Here is an 8837-nt window from a genome sequence, read left to right on the forward strand (position 1 = left end):
CGAGAAACATTATTTTCATTGTTTGGTGTGTGTCGCCCCCCCCCCCCACTGTGCTTAGAGAGGGTTTTATATTACTGTGTTATTAACAGTGCTTAACAGTGGAAATATAGGTCAATCTCTACAAAACCAGACTCTTTCCAACGCTCTAGACATGATCATAAATCCTGTTTTGAATAGCTTACTTGTCAATGTTTAAGGTGGCTTATGAATCATCATTGTAAGGGAAAGGGATAATTGAGGTAAGTTGAAGTTAGGGTTATCGCTAGGGTGAGGGTTGAGCTGGGGTGTGGATATGAAGCTGGGGTGTGGATGTGAATCTAGGTTTAGGGTTATCGCTAGGGTGAGGGTTGAGCTGGGGTGTGGACATGAAGCTGGGGTGTGGACATGAAGCTGGGGTGTGGACATGAAGCTGGGGTGTGGATGTGAATCTAGGTTTAGGGTTGAGCTGGGGTGTGGACATGAAGCTGGGTTGAGCTGGGGTGTGGACATGAAGCTGGGTTGAGCTGGGGTGTGGACATGAAGCTGGGTTGAGCTGGGGTGTGGACATGAAGCTGGGGTGTGGACATGAAGCTGGGTTGAGCTGGGGTGTGGACATGAAGCTGGGGTGTGGACATGAAGCTGGGATGTGGACATGAAGCTGGGGTGTGGACATGAAGCTGGGATGTGTATGTGAATCTAGGTTTAGGGTTGAGCTGGGGTGTGGACATGAAGCTGGGTTGAGCTGGGGTGTGGACATGAAGCTGGGGTGTGGACATGAAGCTGGGATGTGGACATGAAGCTGGGGTGTGGACATGAAGCTGGGGTGTGGACATGAAGCTGGGGTGTGGATGTGAATCTAGGTTTAGGGTTGAGCTGGGGTGTGGACATGAAGCTGGGTTGAGCTGGGGTGTGGACATGAAGCTGGGTTGAGCTGGGGTGTGGACATGAAGCTGGGTTGAGCTGGGGTGTGGACATGAAGCTGGGTTGAGCTGGGGTGTGGACATGAAGCTGGGGTGTGGACATGAAGCTGGGTTGAGCTGGGGTGTGGACATGAAGCTGGGGTGTGGACATGAAGCTGGGATGTGGACATGAAGCTGGGGTGTGGACATGAAGCTGGGGTGTGTATGTGAATCTAGGTTTAGGGTTGAGCTGGGGTGTGGACATGAAGCTGGGTTGAGCTGGGGTGTGGACATGAAGCTGGGGTGTGGACATGAAGCTGGGATGTGGACATGAAGCTGGGGTGTGGACATGAAGCTGGGATGTGGACATGAAGCTGGGGTGTGGACATGAAGCTGGGGTGTGGACATGAAGCTGGGGTGTGGATGTGAATCTAGGTTTAGGGTTGAGCTGGGGTGTGGACATGAAGCTGGGTTGAGCTGGGGTGTGGACATGAAGCTGGGTTGAGCTGGGGTGTGGACATGGAGCTGGGGTGTGGATGTGAATCTAGGTTTAGGGTTGAGCTGGGGTGTGGACATGGAGCTGGGGTGTGGATGTGAATCTAGGTTTAGGGTTGAGCTGGGGTGTGGACATGAAGCTGGGTTGAGCTGGGGTGTGGACATGAAGCTGGGGTGTGGACATGAAGCTGGGGTGTGGATGTGAATCTAGGTTTAGGGTTGAGCTGGGGTGTGGACATGAAGCTGGGTTGAGCTGGGGTGTGGACATGGAGCTGGGGTGTGGATGTGAATCTAGGTTTAGTGTTGAGCTGGGGTGTGGACATGAAGCTGGGTTGAGCTGGGGTGTGGACATGAAGCTAGGTTTAAGTATCTGCTTCGACTTATCTTGACTGTCTTCAGGTGACATGGGTAATCGATCAGTTCTGTGTAGAATGGCTCTGGCAAAAAACAATTTTTCATACAGAAGTGTACCTAAAGATTTTCTCTGACTTGCACCATCCAATTACATTTATTAAAAGGGAATTTTCTGTCCAGAACCATTAATCTGTTAAGAAGTAGACAGTTTTGTCATTATAAATGAGAGACTTGTGTGTTAGAAGGTGCAAAGAGAGGGTCTGGCTGGGTGTATTTCCAGGGTCCCCTGAGAGGGTTGACCGGCTACAAGGAGCGGGCCTGGCTGGGTAGGTTACATGGTACTGGCCACAGGAAGGGCTTTGGTTGCTTGGCACAGACTTATCTACCCCCAGACAGAGCACTGCAGATCAGAGTCTTAACAGCAATAGGGGATGTCTCAATTGGAAAATTGTCCTCTGTGCTGAGCTGTTGTTTTCAGAGATGAAGCACAGGTAAACCAATAAAGGTATTCATGGGGCCTGGAGTGTTCTGGTCCATGTTGGAGTGTGAGGGCAGAGTGGATGAACCAACAGGCTCCGATACGACAGCTTCTACCACCAGGCCATCAGACTGCTGAATAGATAACCCTAGCTGTCTGCCTGCACAGACCTGCACCTTATAGACTCTTTCCACTCTCACTACACATCCAACCCATACACACACTTAAACACACAAACACCCACACTTAAAAGTGATTCATACTTTTAAACAACATCAACAGAGACATTGCTTAACCAGGACAACCCGTTTCTGGATCAGATTCCTCCCATGTAGAATGTGCTCCAGGACAACACGTTTCTGGATCAGATTCCTCCCATGTAGAATGTGCTCCAGGACAACACGTTTCTGGATCAGATTCCTCCCATGTAGAATGTGCTCCAGGACAACACGTTTCTGGATCAGATTCCTCCCATGTAGAATGTGCTCCAGGACAACACGTTTCTGGATCAGATTCCTCCCATGTAGAATGTGCTCCAGGACAACAGGTTTCTGGATCAGATTCCTCCCATGTAGAATGTGCTCCAGGACAACAGGTTTCTGGATCAGATTCCTCCCATGTAGAATGTGCTCCAGGACAACAGGTTTCTGGATCAGATTCCTCCCATGTAGAATGTGCTGCAGAATACACATAAAGAAGAAATGAAGATGGAGCCAGTCATTTCTCTCTCCACACTGTTAACTTGCATTGCTGCCTGATTGATCGAATGGACACACAAATCATTTCTCACTGCCTTAAAAACCATACGCTCCATTAAGAGTATTAGAATGTATACAGCTATGAGAAATGTGTCTAATGTATCTTCCATCACACACAAGCTAAATGATGGGTATGTCAGGAGAAGGGGATAGTGAACCTTAGCCTACTCCCTGTTTTTGTCTTTTAAGCTTGTCATGCAAATAACTGTCAAGTCTCCTGTCAGAAGCTGATATGAACACCAGCCCTGTTTTCACATTACTGAGACGTCTCCTGTCAGAAGCTGATATGAACACCAGCCCTGTTTTCACATTACTGAGACGTCTCCTGTCAGAAGCTGATATGAACACCAGCCCTGTTTTCACATTACTGAGACGTCTCCTGTCAGAAGCTGATATGAACACCAGCCCTGTTTTCACATTACTGAGACGTCTCCTGTCAGAAGCTGATATGAACACCAGCCCGGTTTTCACATTACTGAGACGTCTCCTGTCAGAAGCTGATATGCACCAGCCCGGCACCGAGCGCCGTCGGCGTGCCCGCCCGGTTTCACATTACTGAGACGTCTCCTGTCAGAAGCTGATATGAACACCAGCCCTGTTTTCACATTACTGAGACGTCTCCTGTCAGAAGCTGATATGAACACCAGCCCTGTTTTCACATTACTGAGACGTCTCCTGTCAGAAGCTGATATGAACACCAGCCCTGTTTTCACATTACTGAGACGTCTCCTGTGGGACATTGTGAACTGTATGGATAAGCACAGTTAAATGTTTCTGAGAGTTTTGTCTTTCAAATGGGGGGAGAGGGCGAGCGAGCGAGCCATATATGTCCCTATAGCCGCTTTCCCTCAACCTCGTCCTCTCCCCCCTCCCCTCAACCTCGTCCTCTCCCCCCCTCCCTCGTCCTCTCCCCCCTCCCCGCCCGCTCGCGCTCTCTCTCCCCTCGCGCTCTCTCTCCCCGCCCGCTCGCGCTCTCTCTCCCCGCCCGCTCGCGCTCTCTCTCCCCGCCCGCTCGCGCTCTCTCTCCCCGCCCGCTCGCGCTCTCTCTCCCCGCCCGCTCGCGCTCTCTCCCCCCTCTGCTGTCATCCAAGCTGCTCCTACTTGTTACTACGCAAGAACAGACGGCCCAACAATCCTTTTCTTTCCTTCTCCTTTCTGTTGTTCCAAATGGAGCTCTCTTGAGTGTGTCAGTTAGTGAGCATTCTTTAGTCCTGTCATGTTCCCTGATTGGTCACATAGATGTAGGATTGTAATTTGATCACCCTTTTCAAGGAGAACTTTGCTCCAATGCATGACATTTAAAACTAGCAGTGTATTTGAGGTTTAAAAAGGCTTCTGAAGTTTGTAATTTCCACTTTTAAATTTCAGACTTTAAATTTATCAACCCCTACAAAAATGTCCATGAATTATAATCCACATAATAATTCACATTTCCTCTTGCTGCAGGATTTCTTTTCCTGCTTTAGCAAACAGGCTCAAATTTAAGATCCGACATACAGGTCTTTATTTAATTGCAGTCCGGTACAGTATGTGTTACATTAATACCAAGGTCAAGGAGCTGAGTATGTCTTATGGTAATGGTATAGCTGGGATATGTTCTCCCTTGGTTAGAAAAATATGTACTCATTCGTAACAGTGCCATCTTCGGCTTTGACAAATGTTTCTCAGAGTACTGAACTTGCAAAGTTCTTTCTTTCTCTCTTTTTCTTATCCACTGGAAGTAAAAAGCAGGACCACAGTTTTAAACTTAGTTTAGTCTGTCCTTGCCCTCGAGGGCTTGTATTTTCTCAGCCTCTGAGAGAACCACTTCCCCTAGGAAATCAGTGCTTGACAGTAAAATATGGTCACATTATGAATGTCTCGGTCTGGCATTCCGTGGGTAAAAGTCCTTATCGTGCAAAAACAGTCATGAAGATTAGAGTGAAATTATTAAAAAGGGTTTAAGCCTTAACGGTTCACCGGGAATCACTCAGTGAGATTTATAGACCTGCCTCATTATACTAGAGTGCTTTGTCTTGTCGTCTCACACACACACACACTTCTCTACAAAGCAACAAAACGACTAGCTCAAGAACTTTGAGAGCGGCAGACATCAGTCATGGCCTCAAATCAACTTCACATTGCTCAACTTCACATAGCATAAAGGCACAGGCCACCCCAAAACAACAGAACTACACTTCCCCCTCCAACCCATGACAACCATTGCCACATAACCTATCAGAAAGGAGAAGAGAAAAGAAAACAGGCCATAGTGTTTGAAACACCCTCCTCGCCGCCTCGCACTTGAAACTGTCAATCGGATTTGGAATTTCCGCATGACTAAAGTAAGGTTGTGTCCCATAGGGCTCTGGTCAATAGTAGTGCACTATATAAGGAATAGGATGCCGTTTTGAGACGCAGTCCAAGTAATTAGTGTGAATGCTATTCTAATCTGGCTAATAAATGATCACAGTAAAATAGGTTAGTTAGAAGGGGTCAGTCTGCAGTTTCCAGCCCTATCCCTCAGCCTTTTTACTGAAACAGTGGTGGGGTAACTGCTTTGTTATTGTTTCAATTGCAGATTGCCCCTTTAAGGGGATCTGAGTACCTCCTCTCTGGGAGTAGCTATGAATCTAATAGCCTTCATTAGTTGGAATGTGTCCCCGATGGACACAGTGTTATCTTCCTAGGTCACACATTAGTTTCCAGGAAGTGTCTGGATCATTATTTGAGTAGACAGTAGAGGCTAAATCCTAACTTCCACTTAAGCTGAATTTTCACTTAGTCATGCATTGATGTCAATGGGAGACTGAATATACATTTGACCCCAGTGGAATTTAGGATTCTTGCCTATGTGTGAACATTTTCTTGATGACTAACAAATAGGTGAAAAGTATTTGAGAGAACCAACCGATGTCTTTGAATTCTCTTCAGTTATGTCAATTGATTCTGTCAATGGGTTTTCAAACTATGCATGTCATAGCATGTTTTACACTTCCTGGGTTTGTAGGATTGTCTTTTGACATTTCTTGCAGTCATCGGTGCCATGTAAGGCCAATTATTTTTAACTGTAGTGGTTGCTATGTGACAGCCATAAGCAGTGATGGCCTCAATCACCCTGGCCCTGTTTTATTCTGAGTGAGGACAGACTAAACTCAGCTCCCACCAAAACACGTTCCCCCTAATGTAAATTCCCTGTGCAGCGTGGAGATTTGATCCATGGATCCCTATAATGGAAGACACTTTTAATAAGATTAGTTCCTGAAGGAAGAAGTCACACTTTTTTTTCTCTTTTTTTTCTCGTAACTTTAAAATGGCTTCCTGTCTGTATTTTCAATTTAGTTTTATCTGGTGTTACCATGCATCCATGGAAATCTAATTACACTTCCATTATAGTCCATGTGCCACATTAAAGTATTATTTCTTGATAAAACCAGCATGTAAATTGAAAGTTGTTCACTCTCTAAGGCTTTGAGAGGATGGATAATATTACTTTGACACTTACCAATGGAAGTGCATGATGGAAGTCCATTTTAATGAATCCTTTATGGGTTTATATGGTGTTGGATTGTCAGTGTATGACTGACATGTTATTGAATTGATGACTGATTTCTGAGGTTGCCTCTTCATATGCGTGTAATGATGACTCATTCATTTCTTCCCGTGGCCCTTAACTGAATTGCTTACAGTGTACAATACACTCAATCTGCAATAAGTGTATTTTTGAAACTTCTGTACATGTTTTTCATGACAAGAATATCTACAATATGACATGTCTTGGCTACAGCCAGTGTAATCATTTTTTACATGAGGTGTAGTCTCACCAAGAACAATGAACTGTGACGATGTCACCCATTGAAAGAAATTACAATAACTGACCCTTGACCCTATGAGAAGGTAGGTTCTTTAGCCATCACTATTCTTTTTCAAAATCAATATTTTGTCTCCTTTGTGTCCGTTGTTAGACCATGCATTGATTCTAGCCTGTGGAGCTTAAGTCCATGTTGTTATTTTGAGTCCGACTGTGTTGCCCTTAATTCTTCATCTCAGATCCTGTTAGATTATGTCCCAACAAGACCAAAACAAAGCTGCTTATACAAAGCTAATATAACACATATATTAGATGTAGTTAAACCTGTCTGTCTATCTGTGCCATGACATTTTCTAAAGTGTAATTTAAATAAAAGCATGAGGTCATTTCACAGAGGTTGGCGACAGTTTTAGTTTCAGGGAGGAAAGACTTTTCTCTATCTAAGAAGATGGAGGAGAAACCATATGAACTAAAGTCTCCACTGCATACAGATGTAGGATGTATATTTGATCACCCTGTTGCAGGACAACTTTCCTGCATTGTAGGATATTTTCAACTTTTAGTGTATTTGAGGTTAAAGTCTTCTGGAGTTTGTCATTTCCACTTGGACATTTCAGACATGATTTTTCCCTTACACAAAATGTATCAACCCCTAGAAAATTGTGCATGAATTATAATTCACATTTCATGTTGCTGCTACATTATTTTCCATCTGTAGCAAATTGGCTCAAATAAAGATCCTACATTTGTACCTGCATCCACAGCTCTCAGAAGTCTCCGTCCTAAGATCTTAGTAAAAAGGTGAGGAACGTGGCAGTACGTTGAGAACTGGAGCTTCTTGCAGCATGTCAGCCTTCTCGCCTTTTAGCTCCATCAGGCTAAGAAGCTGTAGCTGGTGAGGAATATAGGAAGACATTCCAGTTACACAAGAGTTTATGGCTGATATAGGGATTTTCCACTTACAAGTTATACTGAACATGATAGTGGCCTTGGTTATACCGTTGGTAACTTTGATGGTAACGTCCATGGTGTGAGACTGTTCAGCTGAGTCACCACCAAGCCTCACTACTTTACATCTCATGCACTTGTCATATAGGGAAGTGAAATCATGAAAAATGATAGAAACCTCTGACCTAATCGTTTAAACTGGTCTGGCGATATGGAATATGATACATTCACAAGCAGACTGTTCACTAGTGTTACTCAAGGCAACATATTTATTTTTGCAATTGTTTTAACCAAGGGATATTGTTGTTTTTCTGTGGGATGACTGGGTTTAAGGCATGACCGTTTTAAGTCGAGCGCTGGCTAAAGCTTAGCATGGCTTGAATGATTGGATCAGGGATAATCGTATAGAGGAATGCATTCTAAAGGCTGAACATTGTTTTTGGTAGAAGCAGAAATGTATTGGAAGACATGTATTGCATGTATTATTCTGTGTGTGTGTGTGTGTGTGTGGTTTGCCACTAGGTGCATCCATGTGAATGAAGGTCACAATAGTCCTGTCCTGTCTCCAACCCATATTTCCTTTACCTCCCAACACCATACCAAACCTCAATCTAGCTCCTGTCTCCTTTACCTCCCAACACCAGACCAAACCTCAATCTAGCTCCTGTTTCCTTTACCTCCCAACACCAGACCAAACCTCAATCTAGCTCCTGTTTCCTTTACCTCCCAACATCAGACCAAACCTCAATCTAGCTCCTGTTTCCTTTACCTCCCAACACCAGACCAAACCTCAATCTAGCTCCTGTTTCCTTTACCTCCCAACACCAGACCAAACCTCAATCTAGCTCCTGTTTCCTTTACCTCCCAACACCAGACCAAACCTCAATCTAGCTCCTGTTTCCAGTCATTTAGCTTCACATTGATCTCTCTGAGTGTCTCAAATAGCTCCCTATTCCCGACGTGGTGTACTACTTTTGACCACGTGCCATAAGGCTCTGGTCAACAGTAGTGCACTGAATAGGGTGCCATTTGGGACCCTGATCTCTCTTTTCCCAGCCATCCCCTAATCCACAGCCCCTCAGTCAGTCGTTCAATGTCCTTGACCTTGACTTTGTTGTTTTGTCCCTCCAGGCTCC

At 45.0% G+C, this 8837-nt stretch overlaps 1 protein-coding gene across 2 annotated transcripts in view; it reads left to right on the forward strand.

Annotated features, from left to right (window-relative positions):
- LOC106575687 (PTB domain-containing engulfment adapter protein 1) overlaps nucleotides 1-8837 on the forward strand; it is a 31985-nt gene that overhangs the window by 10733 nt on the left and 12415 nt on the right. For both annotated transcript variants that reach the window (XM_014152321.3, XM_045699296.2), the window contains exon 2: nucleotides 8833-8837. This exon is cut by the window's right edge and continues 79 nt beyond it. The gene's annotated coding sequence lies outside the window, so the exon portion shown is untranslated. The remainder of the gene's footprint in view (nucleotides 1-8832) is intronic.

The sequence above is a fragment of the Salmo salar genome, chromosome 17, assembly GCF_965601325.2.
Source record: "Salmo salar chromosome 17, fSalSal1, whole genome shotgun sequence".
Lineage (NCBI taxonomy): Eukaryota > Metazoa > Chordata > Actinopteri > Salmoniformes > Salmonidae > Salmo > Salmo salar.